This window comes from Hyla sarda, chromosome 2, assembly GCF_029499605.1.
Source record: "Hyla sarda isolate aHylSar1 chromosome 2, aHylSar1.hap1, whole genome shotgun sequence".
NCBI classification, from domain to species: Eukaryota; Metazoa; Chordata; class Amphibia; order Anura; family Hylidae; genus Hyla; species Hyla sarda.
Window position 1 is genome coordinate 195,496,286 of NC_079190.1, and position 19,260 is coordinate 195,515,545.

At 43.0% G+C, this 19,260-nt stretch overlaps 1 protein-coding gene across 11 annotated transcripts in view; it reads right to left on the minus strand.

Annotated features, from left to right (window-relative positions):
* IL1R1 (interleukin 1 receptor type 1) overlaps positions 1-17,096 on the minus strand; it is a 79,143-nt gene extending 62,047 nt beyond the window's left edge. Inside the window, exons 1-3 of one of the 11 annotated variants that reach the window (XM_056556070.1) lie at positions 15,986-16,186; positions 5,794-5,843; positions 4,910-5,020 (exon numbers count right to left, since the gene is read on the minus strand). The gene's annotated coding sequence lies outside the window, so the exon portion shown is untranslated. The other 10 variants (XM_056556074.1, XM_056556073.1, XM_056556069.1 and 7 more) reach the window with 10 other exon arrangements.
* Positions 17,097-19,260: the final 2,164 nt, after the last annotated feature.

A 19,260-nucleotide genomic window follows, 5' to 3' on the forward strand; every position in this document is an offset into this window, starting at 1 on the left:
ACTTACTTCTTTACGCAACTAAAGAACAGTTGGGGTTAGGTCTACACTCTTTGACAATGTGTCTCTTTGTCTTTCTCTTAGTTTTGCTGCTTTTAGCTGTTATTTTTATTTTATTTTTTACATTTTACTGTTATTTTTATTTACATTTGTTCCCCTATAACTTTTTAATGCTCCTTCACTGTCTTCCTGTTTTAGTAGCTTTAATGCTGTCTTTTTGTCAATAACTGCCCCCTTAAACCTAAACCCTTAAATCTAAACAATGGATGCACACAGATCATTGTCAATATTGGGTGCACACAGACAATTCTGAACACTGGTTACACGTAAACCAATCTGTACAATGGATGCACTCAAACCATTGAGAATAATTGGTACAAATAGGTAACTTTGAACAGTAGGTACATGTAGACCATTGTGAACATTGAGTGCACACAGACTATTCTGAGGAATGTGTACATAGAGAATTCTAAACAATGGGCACACAGACAGTCCTCAACATTGGGTACACACAGCCCATTCTGAGGAATACATACACACGGACAGTACACACAGACAATTTTGAATATTGGTTACACACATACTATTCTGAGGAATAGGTACTTATATACAATTTTGAACAAAGTGTACACACAGAACATTCTGAACACTGGGCACACAGACAATTCTGAACACTAGGTACAAACAGACCATTCTGAATCTTGGGTACATGCAGACAATGGTACACCAAGACCATTTTAAGCCATGGTTACACAGACCGTTTTGAGCAATATGTACAGTCAGACCATTCTGAGCAGAGCATTCTTAGCATTGGGTACACAGACCATTCTGAACATTAGGTACACACAGAGCATTCTTAGCATTAGGTACATAGACCATACAGAGAAATGGATACACACCGACCAGCTCTGCATTCACTTCCAAGCAGATACTGCAAGAAAGAAGAACCTTTTGGATAACTTTAAAAGCTAACAAACAAAGCAAGTTTGGCAATGTGCCCGAGTGCGTGTTAATACGAAATTTGTTTACATACAAAGTGCGGGGAGTTACAGGGACTTTAGATTTAGGAAGTTTAGAGAAGAGCTAATCAGATCAATTGTAATATTTATTTATTTATGTTTGATTCTATTTGATATCTGTGCTATCCCCTTTACAATGATGTCCTCCATGTTTGTCAATGCTATCCAGTGTACATCGTGATCAATGTATGCCCTCCCTGAACAGTGGTTCAAGAGTGAATATTGCTGCGCAAGATGTGTGCCAAAGGCTGTCTGGGCATGCTGGGAGTTGTAGTTTTGAAACTCCTAGAAGCTGCAGTGAAGATCACTTTATGGCGATCTTCACTGCAGCATCTGACACCGCTGCCGCACCACTTGCTTGCTGCCGGTCCTGGTCCCAGCGTGATCGGAAGTAACTGCCGCCAGTCCCCACCGCATCCACGGCCCCCGCACCTCGCCGCTATCTTCCTCCGCTCTGCCCCAACATCCAGGGTCGGGCAGAGCGGGGTAAATTAACTTTCACCCCTGCCCTGCGATTCGCCGATCAGTCCTGATCGGGCAATTGCAGGGGATAGGAGGAGGTGGCACCGCTGCCACCTCACTCCTATCCTTCTGGATGGTCGGAGCTGTTTCTGACAGCTCTGATCATCCCTATTTTCTGGGCTATCGGGTCATCAGATACCCGATCAACCCGGAATTGCCGCAAGTCCCAGATCTGAATTGATCAGCGATTTGCGGAGATTGCCAACATGGGGGGTCTCAGGACCCCCCCATGCATTTACACAGGATGCCTGCTGAATGATTTCAGCAGGCATCCCGATCCGGTCCCCGCCCGCCACGTGACGGGGACCAAAATTCCCACGGGCGTACAGGTACGCCCTTGGTCCTTAAGTACCAGGGAGCAAGGGCGTACCTGTACACCCTTCGTCTCTAAGAGGTTAAAAATGATTTCAGGGACTTAGGCAGTAAGCTTAAGGCAAGGACCTCCAACCTGTACCATGTGCCATTCCAGAGAGGCATCAAGATCAGTGAATTTAACAAGTGGTTCAAAAAGAAGAGAAGATGGCTAGAAGGGTGGAAGAGTGTTTAAACTAGGGACAGGTGAGGGTTATTATATAGAAGGAGAAGACAGTATAGATAGAAAACTGGGACTCCTTATTGTACCTGGGGGTGAAGCCACTGAAGGAGTTAGAATAGTTACTAGGGATAGGCTTTCTAGACCTCTACATTGCACACTGACTAATGCTATAAGCCTGAGCTATGCAATTGATGAACTGGAGTTGATAATGTCTGAGGAAAGTTATGACCAAGCAGAGAGAACTGGGACATGGTTGGATGATAGCTGACTGGATAACATACAGGGTTATAGTCCATTCTAGAAGGATCATAAAAATGGGAAAGGGAGAATAGTTTGCCTTTATGTAAAGTCCAGTTTAAAGGCCACACTGTAGGAATATAAACATAGGAGAAATGATAATGTTGAATCATTATGGGTAGAAATATATAAAGATAATAATAACAAAATACTGATAGGGTTTTGCTAAGAGCCGCCAAATATAATTGAAGCAGCAGAAGATAAGTTATTGAGGCAAATAGACAAGGTGGGAAATCCCAATGAGGTGCTTGTTACAGAGCACGTTTAACTACACCGATATAAACTGGGAAACTGAACACATATTTGGAGTCAGGAATTGGTTGTTTTTCCCCTAGTTTGGGGCAATTGACATTTGCCTCATAAGTGTTTTTTTTGTGTCTTCCTCTGGATCAACACAGTAGGGACACAATAGGGATGTAGACTGAACTTGATGGACTCTGGTCTTTTTTGAACCTTATGAACTACCGTATTTTTCGCCCTATAGGACGCTCCCTATTTTAAATTAGGAAAATCTAGAAGACAATGGAAAGTATAGGTCACAGTGATCTTCAACCAGCGGACCTACATATGTTGCAAAACTACAACTCCCAGCATGCCCAGACAGCCGTTGGCTGTCCGGGCATGCCAGGAGTTGTAGTTTTGCAACATCTGGAGGTCCGCAGGTTGAAGACCAATGGATAGGAGGTAATACTCACGTGTCCCCGCCATTCCGAACCGTCACCGCTCATCACCGCTGCCCTGGATGTCGCCCTCCATCGCTGTCGCCACGTCCCCGGGGTGTCCCCGTCGCTCCGGAACGTCTCTGCTGCCCGGTATCCTCGCTCTTCGTCGCCGCCATCACGTCGCTGCGCACGCCGCTCCTATTGGATGATGGGGCGACTTGCGCGACGACGTAATGACGACGAAGGAGAGCGCCGGCCATGCAGGGGATCCCGGCACAGAGCAGACACTGAGGAGGCAGGTAAGGTCCCTCCAGGTGCAGCCGGGTTAGTGTCACTTTTGCTTCAGACGTGGCGGTCAGCTTTGATCGCCGCATCTGAAGGGTTAATACAGGGCATCACCGCGATCGGTGATGTCCTGTATTAGCCACGGGTCCCGGCCGTTGATGGCCGCAGGGACCGCCGCGATAGGACAGGGTTTTAAGGTGTATTCGCCGTTTAAGACGTACCAACTTTTCCCCCCCAGTTTCGGGGAAGAAAAAGTGCATCTTATACGGCGAAAAATACTGTATGTAACTTTATAACCAGTTTGAACATTGGGCGCACACAGACTATTCTGAGCAATGATTTTAATATTGGGTATGTGCGTGTGTCACCACTGATTTCATCACAACATAATTGATCTTAAATGCAAGTTTGTCCAAGTGCTTTGTTTGCTTTATGGATTAAGAATAAAGGTTCCATTTTGTACATGTTGTATTTAAAGGGATCATCTCTGTTACCTAAAGGCAGCACCAAACAACACTTCCTGTTCTGGCAAACCACACACCACTAATGAAATCAATGGCTGTCTGCTGAATTTATTGTAATGCTCTATTTTCCCTGCTTTATAGTGGAACTATCATAATCCAAACCCAGCAAGATACATTTTTGGGCTACTTTTTTTTTCAGCATTTCAAGCATTCTCTTTCCTTCCATACCAGTCTGTATCTTTGTAAGCTCATGTTCCAGTTTTATTGGCTTGTTTTGTCACATGATATAGGGTACTTTTGCATGTGGCAAATTGATTGTGGATTTTACCATTGCATTCCTGCAGGTAAAACCTGTATTCAAGTACAATATACATAGGTAAAATTTTAATGGCTGCAGAAATTTTCCACACACAGAAACTGACCTGCAATGTGTATTTCATTCTCAGTTTCAGGTGTGTTTTTACCCCAGTGATGTAGCAGGGGTGAATCTGTGTTGAATCTGCACAAATATCTACACGTGTATTGCATGAGGGTTTTGCAATACATTTACTATGCATTTCAGCGGAAATATCTGCACTTTTTATTTTAGTCATATACTCTATTGCAGTGTTTCACAACCAGGGTGCCTCAAGCTGTTGTCTAACTACAACTCCCAGCATGACAGGGAAACGCAGATCTATTGTATGAGCTTGTTTTCATAATGCATGTTATGAGACCCCTCTATATTTCACGCATACATCGCCTTGGAAGTGATTGACACTATGAGGCTAGGTTTATACATAGGGTTTTTTTCGGGCATTTTTTGGAAAACTGCGACTGCAATTTTTTAGCTAAAGTAAGAAGTGGATCCAGTAGGAAGGAGAAGTATAAGGTATAAGTCCTTCCTTTATATTCCCCAATCCTTTTGAATTGGGGTAGTTTTCCCCAAAAAATGCCAGCAAAAAACCTGTGTGGAAACCTAGCCTTAAACCAAGAATAATAGTCATTCTCGCATATTTGGAATCCAAGCGGATTGTTGCAAAAAAGTTCTATTAGAAACGCCATTGTCTTTGACTAAAAAAAATAAATAAAAAATAACAAAGACAATATGAGAAGAACATGAAAACAAATTACAAAATGAATACTAACCTAATAAAGTCCATGACATGACAGCACTTATGACTCCAAGAAGTAAGATCCTTTGTTCACCTATGCAGCAATATCCCTTCCATCCTAGGGGAGCTTCTCTCTCTATTTAAGCTAAAAAAAACAAAATCCAAATCATGAGTGCATAAACATTTATACTGCTTGGAAACATAAAAGCTGCACCTTTTATTTCCTATCATGGCACACCTAATGTTTTGTACTAGATCTGCCAGTCTACTTTGAACCGAGTTTGCTAATTTTGGCACTGCACGACTGTTTTCCTTTTCTACAGTATGTTAAAGGAAATTAAATATACTCTAAGGATGTATAAAAATATCCGTAGTGTGCAGGAATTCTTAGCTTGTATCTATGTTACCCTTATTGTTTGCGTGAAAGTGCCTGACAACCATAGTGTCTAGGTCAACATTCTACAACTCACAGGATGTGTTTGTGCCGTGGGTAAAATCTGCTGATAGTTCCTGTTGAAGGCTCCTGGTGAGAGCAGTACAGTACTAGTATGGTGCATGGTGCTTTACACAGGGTAAAACAGATACCATGTATTGGGGGGATATTACTGGGAAGGGTACAGTTTACACAGGGGGGGGAACAGCTGATATTGGGGGGAGATATTATTGTGGGAAGAATAATACCGGGGATAGAGAGATGATAGTGCAGGGAAGAGATATTAGTATGGGAGTAAGATTAAACTGGTGAGGATACTGGATGGGAAAAGATGATACTGTTGGGGAGAAATTTAATTAGGGGAGAGAGAATATTGTTGGGGTAGAGATGATACCTAAGGATGGGATTATATGGGGGGGGGGGGGTATTTGACCATAAGGTAAAATAACACCTGGGTGGGAGAGTAGATGCAGGAAAAATGATACCTGAGGAATGGAGGAAATTTGTTATCCAAGAGAGGAGGGAGACACAATACCTGGGGACAAGAGTAAGGATTATACTTAGTGACAACAAGGAAACAGAGTGTCTGTCACTGTTCAGACACAGCAGACCTTTACCATCCAGCCTCATTCACATGCACAGGTGTCAGGTGTAATACAGTCTTTCCATGGTGTTAAGGCATGTATAGAGCATGATCCCATTTAAAATACATAAATGAAGAAATGCAGATGAAGGCTTCTATTTTCTTAATTAAAAAATACTCACAATGCGAGGACAATACTCACAATGCCATAGATTAAATATCACAGAGGTGTAAGAAAAGGCTAACATGGTTTCGTGCCTTCCATCACTTCATATGTCCTTGGTACCAAGGCCCAATGAAGTGTCGGTAGGCATTAAATAGAATAACCCTGGGATAGAAGGTAAATGATCCCTTGAGGTTATAGCTCGGAAATGTGAGAGCTAATATCTCGCATACCCAAGTAAATACCTGTCCTGGGGGGGGGTGGAGATGAACCTGGGCAAAGTAGAGAAGGTGACAATTAGGACTTTGAGATTATCATTAGATTATACTGATTGGAGGGAGGAGATCCTTAGATGATTGGGTGAAGTGAAAAGGTTGTCTTCATTTGGTCGGATAACAAGAGGAGGGCAGAGGTAAGATAGTGTGACTGCCGGGTCTATACAGAATATGCTTGTAGTCTAAGCTAGTCTACATATTTGCAAATTTGTCTAATTGTTCCTAATGGTTCCTTCTATAGTGGTTGTAGGGGGGAAGGGGTGAATAATCTTGCACATGGATAAATTTGCCAATCTGTTCCTATACTGTATTAATGTACAGGTATATGGTCTGCACATCCAGAATGCAATTCACCAAAGCAAGCTCTGTGCAGATGCTGAACAAACAAGGTATGCTGGAGGATTTTAGCTATGAAGAGAACAGGACTGAGACTGAGCTCAGGACTATAGTGCAGGCAATAATTTAGAATGGGTCAGATAAGAAATACATTGCATTTACAATGGCATTAAACTTGGTGTGTTGATTTACTCCATATATAAACTGTTAAATATTGTCTTAAGATGAGTATTTCTATTTTCCTTCTGTTCTGCCCTAAAAGATCACAAAGATAACTGATACAATAAAGAAAAACTAGAGGCCACTCACCGTTTCTTGTGCTTCATTTATTAATCTTCGTTCATTAAAATAGCCATCTTGGCAGGACAGAGACACCTAGACTGCGCCGTCCGGGCGTCTCTGTCCTGCCAAGCTGGCTATTTTAATGATTAATAAATAAATGATTAATAAATTAAGCACAAGAAGCGATGAGTGGCCTCTCGCTTTTCTTTATTGTATGCTTTGCACCAATTTGTGGACTTACAGAGATTGTAGCACCTTGTAGCTAGTAGGGGTGTGAATCACCAAGAATTTGGCGATTCGATTCGAATTGCGATACCAGTGTGGCGATTCGATATATCCCGATATATCGCGATACCGTCTAGGTGACGATACATCGCGATATATCCCGATTCTGTCTAAAAAACAATGTCTTTTACACTTTTATTAAACTTTATTTTTATTTTATTTATTAGTCTTTTAGGAATCATTAGATTCCTCAGACAGATGAATGGGCCCTGAAAGGTAATGGAAGGGCCCCATGGGATGGGCCCCCCATTCCCCCTTCTTCCAGGTTTTAGATAATAAAAAAAAAAAAAAAAAAAAAAGGAAAGTGAAGTAAGTGAAGGATATAAAGGGTTAACATTGTTATTAATTTGTACTTGGAGTCTTTTATTACAGGTTGTTGCTGTTGCTGGGCAGAAGAAGTGGAGTTGCAGATTGGCTACCTAGGCCACGGCGGGAAAACAGAATTCTATTTAAGAAAGGATGACTGGGCAGTTGGCTAGTCAAAGAAGAGTTACCTGAAGAAATAACAGCGGGATGATGTCCAGGTCGTCGGCGGAAGATTGTCAGTCTGGTGCCAGCCTCCCTGTGAATGATTTATACCGACTGTTGCTGGAGAGAGCCTCCGGACCCGGCGGCGACGATTGGCTTCGCCGATGCTTGGAGCTACAGGTTCCTGCACACAGAGAAGAGGGTGAGCTGTTACCGTCGGCACCCAGCTCTCCTGCGACCAGGTCCACGATGTCCGTCAGGCAGAAAGGAGCGGAGGAAGCGGAAACAAGCGAGTTTGGAGCGGCTGCGTCCATGGTATTTGACGTCAGCGGCGCAGGTCAGGTTTCCGGTGACGTCATTGAGAGCTTGCCGGAAGCGGAAGAACAAGCGGAGCAACCGCGACGGTCGCTTCGCAGCGCCAACCGGCCGAAGAGGAAGAATTACTCTCCGGAAGCCGCAAGACACAGCCGGACCGCAAGTAAGAAAGCGCCCGTCCCTCCCTCCCGTTCAGCGAGTTCTATTGCTCCCATCGGAAGAGAAGAAGAGAGCCAGGCACCTGCAGAGAGGGCATCGATCGGTGAGTATGATGCCGCTCAATTTATGATGGGTATTAAGGAGCTAGCCGGGTTGTCTGGTTCTGCTCCTGGGCACGGTTTACTTGCTGGTGTGGCGGCCTTTTTCAATATGTTGGCCGCCACGCCAGCAAAGGGACAGGCAACCCCCCCCCCTCCCGGCGGTCCTACAAATCCTAGTGCTGCATGGTCGGTTTCCCGCAGCAGCGATTCGACTAAGGTACAAAGTACACTTCAGTCGGGTGAGGAGCAAGTCGCATCCTCCCCTCACTGTAGGATAGAGTCGAACAGTGCTAAGGATACAAGTAAAGTCCAAGAGGTTATTAGGAATACAGTATCAGGGATGGCTGCGCAGAGTAGAGATAGGCCAAAGGATCCAGATACTCTCCCTTTAGGGTCGGTACCGGGGGTGTGCATGAAGGAGGCCATGGTATGTGAGTTGTCGCCCCTCGGGTTCCACCTGTCAAATGTGGTCAAAGAGAAAATCTGGAAGGGAGAGTATATGGATATTTTTTCATTATTACCATCAGTATAAGAATCCCAGAAAGTTAGTGATAAAAAAGAAGAGAAAGATGAGGATAAAAAAAAGATATCAGCCGATTAAGTCATTCAACAATTGGATACAAGCATTCTGTATATTTGCAGCAGTAATGGGGGAGAAAAAGCCCAACCTATGTTCGGGACTTTTCCAACACATGGATATAATTTTAGAGGCATATAGAAATTTTGGGGGAGTAGCATGGATTGGGTATGATGAGATGTTTAGACATAAAATAGCAGTACATCCCAATTTGAAATGGGGCCAAAAAGATGTGGGCCTTTGGTTAAATTTAATGCTCCCCACGCAAAGGTCGCGCAGTTTGCCAGCGGGTCAGAGCTCCTTTCGGAAAGGAGTATGCTTTGCGTTTAATGAAAATCAATGCAGATGGCAGGCAAACTGCAAGTACCGGCACGAATGTTCACACTGTGGAGGTAGCCATGCAGTATTCAAATGCTTCAAGAAGATCAACATGTCCAATAATAACCCCCACCACAGTAGAGAGGCGGTTTCTAAAAGCATGGACGCCAGTGAAACTCAAAGGAATGTCCCCCTTCCTAAGCAGGTATCCAGACACAATGAAAGCTAAATTGTTAGAGGAAGGTTTTGATATGGGTTTTTTTTTTTTTTTTTTTTTTTGTTCCAGAGTATGAAGGGGAGGGGTGCATATGGGTGGATAACTTGAAGTCAGTAGTTCAGCATGCGGATATTGTTAGAGAGAAAATCAGGAAGGAAGTTGAAGAAGGTAGAGTAGAAGGTCCGTTTGATGCTCCCCCTTTCAAAAATTTCAGACTCTCCCCATTAGGTATTATCCCCAAAAAAGAGCCAGGAACATTTAGACTGATACACCATTTATCCTATCCGGATAAGACTTCTCTGAATGACACAGTGAATAGTCAGGAATTTTCAGTTGAATACGCTTCATTTGACTCTGCCTTGGACAAATTGAGAAAGACTGGTCAAGGCGCTTTGTTGGCCAAGGCAGACATCAAATCCGCGTTCAGGTTACTGCCAGTTAGACAATCCGGATATAATTCCCTGGGTTTTCAATTTGAAAATAAATTCTACTTTGATAAGGCACTGCCTATGGGCTTCAGATTGTCTTGTTTTTACTTTGAGGCATTTTCTTCCTTTTTAGAATGGTCAGTTAAGCAGATATGTCCGGTAGGGGAAATGGTACACTATTTGGATGATTTTTTGTTTATAGGTCAAGAGAGCAGTGAGGACATTAATTTTTTCTTCAAAGCATTTAGGGAGATTTGTTATGAGTTTGGTGTTCCGTTAGCTGAAGAGAAAACTGTTTTGCCATGCAGGAGGTTAATCTTTTTGGGGATAGAAATCGATTCCTTCTATATGTTATTCTCTTTGCCAAAGGAAAAAATTGTTGAATTGTTAAATAGAATAAATAGTTGTTTGATTAAAAAGAAAGTTCAGCTGAGAGATTTGCAGAGGTTGCTTGGTTTATTAGTCTTTGCCTCTAGAATAATTCCGATGGGTAGAGTGTTCTCAAGGAGGTTATATCTAGCTACTAGTGGAGTCAGGTCCCCTCGGCATCATATAAGGATTAATAGACCCCTTAAAGAGGATTTATCGTTGTGGGCGGAATTTTTAAATAACTATAATGGGGCTTCGGTGTGGCAAGCAGAATTTGCTAGTTGGACAGAATTAGGCATTTTTACGGATGCTGCAGGGTCATTTGGTTATGGAGCATACTTTAAGGGGCAATGGTCTGCTGAGCCATGGCCTATAGCATGGATAGAAGCAGGGGCAACAAGTAACATAGTTTTATTAGAGTTATTCCCAGTGGTGGTGTCCCTAGCAATCTGGGGTGCAGCTTTTAGAGACAAGAGAATTATTGTGCATACGGACAATAAAGGTGTGGAGTTTGCAATCAATTGTCTAACTTCTAGGTCGGTGGAAGTTATAAAACTGCTCCGTCATTTAGTTTTGTTGTGCTTGCGATTAAACATATGGCTTAAAGCTTCGTATATTAAAGGTGAGGTTAACTGTATAGCTGACGCACTTTCCCGTGGACAGTTCCGCAGGTTCCAGCAATTGTGTCCAGAAGCAGCAAAGGAAGGGATACAATGCCCACTGCATTTATGGGACCTAATTTGGGAATAATGCAGGAGTATTTGAAGAAGTCGGTATCTGACAAAACGTTTGTAGACTATAACAAGTTTTGGTCAAGATGGTGTTCTTTTTGTGAAAAGAGTGGTTTTAATGTCGATAATTCAGATGTGAGTTGCGCAATGTTGTTTCTGGCGGAGTTATTACATAAGAAGTTATCACCAAGCTATGTGTCTAATGTGAAAAAAGAAATATATTGCCCGGACCTTCCAAGGTAGTGTATTTTAATTATATAAACGATAGAAAACTGGGTCGTACTCCAATAATAATTCAATGGTTATTTATTAAAAATGTATGGTGCATTATTCCTCACAGGGCCCTTGTGAGAAAAAACACATATAATAGATGTACAAAATTACATATATAAAATTAAAATGTAAAAGTATTATAAAAATGTATCACTGGCATATAGAGTAGCTCTATGCTGATGGATTCATATATCGTCTTTAGAGTATTATAAAGGTATAGATGTCCTTTTAAATAGTAATTAAAGTGGATACTCTGTTACCGGTCCTGGGTGATGTGGCTGTGTCAGCTCCCGTGCCCGGATGGCGGTCAACGGTCCTAGATAGTGCTGTGGCTTTGTCTTTCAAGATCCAGGTGTTTATGCGGTGTTGGTCGTCCCAGGCTAGTGGCACTGGCAGGTGCCGATGGTGATTCGCCGGGAGGCCGTGCGCTGGCAGGCGCTGATGGAAATTTGTCAGGAGACCAAGCGCTGGCAAGCGCTGATGGTATCAGTCTCCTCACCGCTGGACTTGGAAGCCGGAGGTTACACGCTGGGTAGATGGAGCTTGCCTCGTGTAGATGGCGTGTGACGTCAGCTTGAGCCGGAGCTGACCAGGTAAAATCAGGACCGGACACTAGTCTAGATCGACTAATGCGTGAAGAAATCCATCACATTGTGGATTCTTCACGCATTAGTCGATCTAGACTAGTGTCCGGTCCTGATTTTACCTGGTCAGCTCCGGCTCAAGCTGACGTCACACGCCATCTACACGAGGCAAGCTCCATCTACCCAGCGTGTAACCTCCGGCTTCCAAGTCCAGCGGTGAGGAGACTGATACCATCAGCGCTTGCCAGCGCTTGGTCTCCTGACAAATTTCCATCAGCGCCTGCCAGCGCACGGCCTCCCGGCGAATCACCATCGGCACCTGCCAGTGCCACTAGCCTGGGACGACCAACACCGCATAAACACCTGGATCTTGAAAGACAAAGCCACAGCACTATCTAGGACCGTTGACCGCCATCCGGGCACGGGAGCTGACACAGCCACATCACCCAGGACCGGTAACAGAGTATCCACTTTAATTACTATTTAAAAGGACATCTATACCTTTATAATACTCTAAAGACGATATATGAATCCATCAGCATAGAGCTACTCTATATGCCAGTGATACATTTTTATAATACTTTTACATTTTAATTTTATATATGTAATTTTGTACATCTATTATATGTGTTTTTTCTCACAAGGGCCCTGTGAGGAATAATGCACCATACATTTTTAATAAATAACCATTGAATTATTATTGGAGTACGACCCAGTTTTCTATCGTTTATATAATTAAAATACACTACCTTGGAAGGTCCGGGCAATATATTTCTTTTTTCACATATTCTATTATTTTTGCAACTGTGGTATAGTTGTATGCCCTGTTGACCTCAGGCAGTATTTATACACCAATTGTGAGCTGCACTTGCACCCCTTTTTTTCTTTTTTTCTATGTGTCTAATGTGTTAGCGGGAGTGTCGTTTTTTCCAAAGGTGGTTTGGTTGGAGAAGCATTAATTCCTTCTATCAGATAAAGCAGGTGCTAAAGGGTTATCGGAGTACGAAAAGAGTTAAAGACAAGAGACCCCCGATAGTGTTTAGTACGGTGATTAAACTGTGCAGGGCATGTGATGAAGTGTGCAGAGACAGTTTTGAAGCAGTCCTATTTCAGACTGCCTTTGTAATAGCCTTTTTCGGGGCACTCAGAGTAAGTGAATTCACAGCAAGTTCAAAGCATGTCCCAGCACCGTTAGAAGTAAGCGATATTTCCATAACAAAAGATGGTTTAGAGATAAGCATTAAAAAATCGAAAACGGATCCATTTGGGAAGGGCAAAAGATTGCACATTCTTAGCCTTCCAGGTAATGACTTATGCCCAGTAAAAATGATGGAAAGCTATTTAAAAATTCGCCCAGATAACTCTATTTACTTATTTATACATAGGGATGGCTCAGCTATCACTACATTTCAGTTTAAATATATTTTGAAGAAATGCACTATACAATTGGGTTTGGCTAATGCGGGAATCAGCTCACATTCATTTAGGATTGGGGCCGCGACTGAAGCGGCTCTAGCAGGGTTGTCGGTGGATGAGATTAAGAAGTTGGGTAGATGGCAATCTGATCGTTACAAAATTTATATTCGCCCAGAGTTGCTCCTTGACTAAACATTGGTTCTTTTGCAGACAAAGCAACCAAGATTGTATGGATACTGGGACACTCCTTCGTCCACTGGGCCAGGAGACGTGCAGTAAGCAGATCATATGGCCTAAATCTCGGTTTCCCTGATAAGGAAGTCTGCATCTTCTGGGGAGGAAAAAGAGGTTTAGTTTTATCAGAACTGTTTGATTTATGTTTAAGTAAAGCCGCAGTGTGGCCAAACCCAGATATTCTAATACTGCATATAGGGGGTAATGACATAGGGAAATGGAATACGTCTGTGTTATATCAAAATTTAAAGCAAACTATTTTTGCAGTTAAAGAAGTTTGTCCAGCAGCGTTAATTGTCTTTTCAGAAATAATACCGAGGCTAGTTTGGTTGGACAAAGATGAAAAGTTCAAAGATAGAATTCGTAAAAGATTGAACAGGAGTATGGAGAAGTTTATGTTAAAAATAAATGGGTTTTCTTACAGGCACATGGACTTTGAAGGTTTTGTACGAGGTCTGTACTGGTCTGACAAGGTGCATTTGTCAATGATCGGTATGGACATTTTTAATGTTGGGTTACAAAATATGATTGAGAAGGCCACGGTTGTGGGTGGGCATGACTGAGGGTCATGCGTGTGGGGTATGTCACCCAGATCTGCTGGGTGGACAGCTTTGGTGAAAGAGTTTTACTAGTGGTTTAATTTGATTGATGGTTTATAGGTTAATTATTATTATGAATTATTGATGGTTATTTAATGGTTATTTATTAATAAGTTAATTATTTATTTACCCTCAATAAACGGCCGTGGCCTTTTTTACCCCATACAAGTGTAAGTGTTTTCATTTAAGGGGCAGTTGGTTGGCGGGGGGCATTGGGGGGTCCCCTTCCCATGAATGGGCCCTGAAAGGTAATGGAAGGGCCCCATGGGATGGGCCCCCCATTCCCCCTTCTTCCAGGTTTTAGATAATAAAAAAAAAAAAAAAAAAAAAAAGGAAAGTGAAGTAAGTGAATGATATAAAGGGTTAACATTGTTATTAATTTGTACTTGGAGTCTTTTATTACAGGTTGTTGCTGTTGCTGGGCAGAAGAAGTGGAGTTGCGGATTGGCTACCTAGGCCACGGCGGGAAAACAGAATTCTATTTAAGAAAGGATGACTGGGCAGTTGGCTAGTCAAAGAAGAGTTACCTGAAGAAATAACAGCGGCCCGTCCCTCCCTCCCTGTCACGGTCTGTTTGTTGAGGGGGTCACCAGTTGGGTGGACATAGATACATATTGAAGAGTGGGGTATGTCACCCAGATCTGCTGGGTGGACAGCTTTGGTGAAAGAGTTTTACTAGTGGTTTAATTTGATTGATGGTTTATAGGTTAATTATTATTATGAATTATTGATGGTTATTTAATGGTTATTTATTAATAAGTTAATTATTTATTTACCCTCAATAAACGGCCGTGGCCTTTTTTACCCCATACAAGTGTAAGTGTTTTCATTTAAGGGGCAGTTGGTTGGCGGGGGGCATTGGGGGGTCCCCTTCCCATGAATAGAGTTCTATTGAACTCCATTGATCTGCGATCCATTGATAGAGCCTGGTCCAGCCAGGCTCTATCAATGACAGAGCCACGGAGAGCAGGGAGCAGAGGTAAGCCCTCCGGCTACCTCCACAGTGGATTGCCTGCCCGTGATCGCGCTGCGCGGGGGGGGGGGCGATCCACCCCACTAGCCCACCAGGGAGCATTCACAGATCCCTTTAGACGCCGCTGTCAGCTTTGACAGCGGCAATCTAAAGGGTTAATAGCCAGCCACGGCGATCGTCGAATGCTGGCTATTAGCGGTGGCCCCCGGTTACTGAGAACAGCCGGGGGCTGCAGAGTATGGAGCGGGCACGATTCGGGAGTCCGCTCCATACACACTGCAGAGCACCGCATGCTGGATATTAGCGGCGGTGATGCATCAGCGGCCCCCGGATATAGAAATCAGCTGGGGGCTGCAGAGCATGGAGCAGGCACAAGTCGGAGCCCGCTCCGTACACCCAGAGCGCCGCCGCGTCAGGTCCGGCTAACAAAATGTGGAACTTGTATCTCCTGATGCCCGGGACATGCTGTTCCGGGCATCAGGAGATACAAATTCCACATCACTAAAAGAATCAATTCAAAAATATTTTGAATCGATTCAGTATCGGCAAGTGAAAAATCGCGATAATCGATTTTTTCTTACATCCCTAGTAGCTAGCTTCCCCAGTACCCCCGTCAGACACCACAGAGCTTCGGCGGTTAAAGAGTGAATGGTAGTGCCAACTTCTGTATCTATTTGCTGTTTGTTGACAAATATAACTGATATCAAGAGATGTGCATGTGATGTATCTTCAGCAGTGCAATTGGTGAGTCCATACATAAGATACAGTTGGGGAGATTTATCAAAACCTGTGCAGAGGAAAAGTTGTCCAGTTGCCCATAGCAACCAATCAGATTGCTTCTTTCATTTTTAACAAGGCCTCTGCAAAATGAAAGAAGCGAGCTGATTGGTTGCTACGGGCAACTGGGCAACTTTTCCTCTGAATAGGTTTTCATAAATCTGTATAGAATTGTGCATATCCCTCATATTAGATGTAGCTATTCTAAATTCACATTTTCTTTGGACACCAGTCTCAATATCTGCATCTTGTGCTCGCTTTCTTGCAAATTCCCCAATAGAAATGAACAATATCAGATGGACCATGTAAAGAACTACAGAGAGAGTGGAAACGGTCAGTGTAGATTCCCACTAGGTAGGTTGATGTCTTGTATCAAGTGCATAGTGATGGCGCCTCCTATTGTCATCACAAAATTGTTCATATTGGGGGAGATTTATCAAAACCTGTGAAGAGGAAAACTTGCCCAGTTGCCCATAGCAACCAATCAGCTTGCTGCTTTCATTTTTATGAAGGCCTGTGAAAAATGAAAGAAGCAATCTGATTGGTTGCTATGGGCAACTGGGCAAGTTGGGCAACTTTTCCTCTGCACAGGTTTTGATAAATCTCCCCCCCTTGCCCTTGCGCTCTCATTTCCTTTCTGTCTGTGTATTGGTTACTGCAGTAAACAAATGTAACACAATTCTAGTCTTTTTTTCTAAATAGTCAAATTTTTTGAATTATCTTGCTTGAATGTACAAATAAAGATCAATGTGCAAGGAAATCAGTGTGTTACGAAAGTCAAGGAAATCTGAGTCTAGAACAGTGGTCTCCAACCTGCGGACCTCCAGATGTTGCAAAACTACAACTCCCAGCATGCCCGGACAGCCGTTGGCTGTCCGGGCATGCTGGGAGTTGTAGTTTTGCAACATCTGGAGGTCCGCAGGTTGAAGACCACTGGAGAAGGACAAGTTCTGTACACTCTAAGCCAGTGCCAGTGGTGAACTAGTCACAGTAAACATCATTACAAGACCATATAGTCAGACAGTGGTGATATGACGCATTATTGTAAATGAGAAGAATAATACCTCTATAAGTGGGTGATGTGTACCCTGTATGGAGAGCAGTCAGTCCTGGGGATTCTCAGTTACCCCCTCTCATCCTGTACACAGCCGACATGTCCGGCCTTACTGCTGGATATACTTTCCTTCCTGCAGGGGAGGAGACACTGAAGATTTCGACATCCATGAGCATGTTTGTACAGCTTAATTTCCCAGCATTTAAGCTGTGTGCTGATGTCAGTGTTCTCAATGGACCTATTAACCCTTTCCACAGCTTTTCATTTCTTTATACAAAGGGGTTCTGATTAATACCTAGAATAAAGAAAAGAAATCCTAAAGGAATGTAAAGGGTGCTTCAAAACAACATGCTCTCATATTCAAAGTATAATAATGTGTAGGTGATATATTTCTCTAAGATGTACTGACTAGAGATGAGCGAACTTACAGTAAATTCGATTCGTCACAAACTTCTCGGCTCGGCAGTTGATGGCTTATCCTGCATAAATGAGTTCAGCTTTCAGGTGCTCCCGTGGGCTGGAAAAGGTGGATACAGTCCTAGGAGATTCTTTCCTAGGACTGTATCCACCTTTTCCAGCCCACCGGAGCACCTGAAAGCTGAACTAATTTATGCAGGATAAGTCATCAACTGCCGAGCCGAGAAGTTTGTGACGAATCGAATTTACTGTAAATTCACTCATCTCTAGTACTGACTGTTGGAGGTTGATTGCTTGCTTAGAAATGTAAATCTAAATGTCTAAGAGATTCTGGTTCTATCTCATATGTTAATTATTTGGGTCATCTGGCCCCTTCCCACTTGGAAACGTGTTCGTAGGCCACAGCACCAGGCAGATACTGAACAAAGAGATGGTTGTTTTGAGAAATGAGCAAGCTTTTTATAAGTTTGGCTTGTTGAACTTTTGAAAAGTGGTTGGTCCAAGGTGAATAGTTAGCAGCTAACCGGCAATTATATTGTTAAGTTGCGCTGCTATGCAGCTCAACTTAAGCCATATTAGGCTGGGTTCACATCACGTTTTTGCCATACTGTTTTCAATCAGTTTTTCTAAAGAAAACCGTATGGCAAAAAAATGGATGGAACAGTATGGGAAAAAGTAAACCGTATGCGTTTTTAAACTGTATATTGTTTTTAAAAGTGCATACAGTTCCAGCTGAGCGGCAGTGTGACATTTTTGGCCCCGGCAGCAGGTGACGGTGTAGTGAATAATTTTGTGTCCTGAAGCGTTCTCACACTACCGCTCAGCCTATCGCCGGCCGAGTCGGGACTTCGCTGTAGCCGGTGATTGGCTGAGTACAGTATGACTCGCGCCAACCACCGGCAACCAGGAAGAGGATCGTGGCGGAGGCCTGAGCCGGTTACCGGAGGCCCCGGGGGAGCGAAGGAAGGTATGTACATCTTTATTTTTTTTTCTGCCGGCAGTATGGAGGACAATTTTTATATTCTGGAGTTCTCCTTTAAGAACCCATTACTGACATACATATTCAACAAGCATTATTATTTCTAGATCAATGGTCTGTAAATACTTATTAGATACTGATGTCGAAAGATTTATCTGCCGGGTAACAAGACACAACAGATACAGTACAGTACTGCACTAAGGATGTGAAAAACAGAGACGGAAAATTACACTGTGGTTTACTAACCAAAGAGTTTTGATATGTCATCTGTATTAGTTTGGGGGGTCAGGTATGTGGTCTATTCATTGTGAGGTGTAATGAAGGGTTTATATGTATTATATGTTATTCAAATTATTTAAGTTGAGGGCTCATCCTATACTATAGGTGCATGAGGCCAACATTATAGGTTTTGTATGCCCCTTTTCTGCAAACATGACTCCAAATTGCAGCTGTTTTTTTTCGCAACTGTAAAGCAAGTCTATTCTGTGGAGCCAAGTGAACACAATGGGGGAGATTTATTAAAACCTGTTCAGAGGAAAAGTTGCTGAGTTGCCCATAGCAACCAATCAAATCGCTTCTGTCATTATTAAAGAGACCTGTGAAAAATGAAAGAAGCAATCTGATTGGTTGCTATGGGCAACTCAGCAACTTTTCCTATGAACAGATTTTGATAAATCTCCCCCAATTACTAGTATTATTATAATTATCATTAGTAGTGGTAGTATTTAATAGATTTAAGCTAATACTTTACATATTAGTACTTGATTAAACTATGGGTCTTCGTGGATGCCATCTTCGGAATCTGTCATGAGGACCCATGAACAACATAAAACAGTACATCCATAGAATAGGGGATAAGATGTCTGATCACGGGGGTGCTGCCACTGGGACCCCCCGCGTTCTCCGTGCAGACAACCGGCATTCTGAATTTTTTTTTTAGAATTCTTGGTGCGGTCGGCCATGGTTGTGACATTACGCCATGCCCCTTTGTGACATGAATGAAAGGGGCATAGAGTGATATCACGAGGGGGTGTGGAGT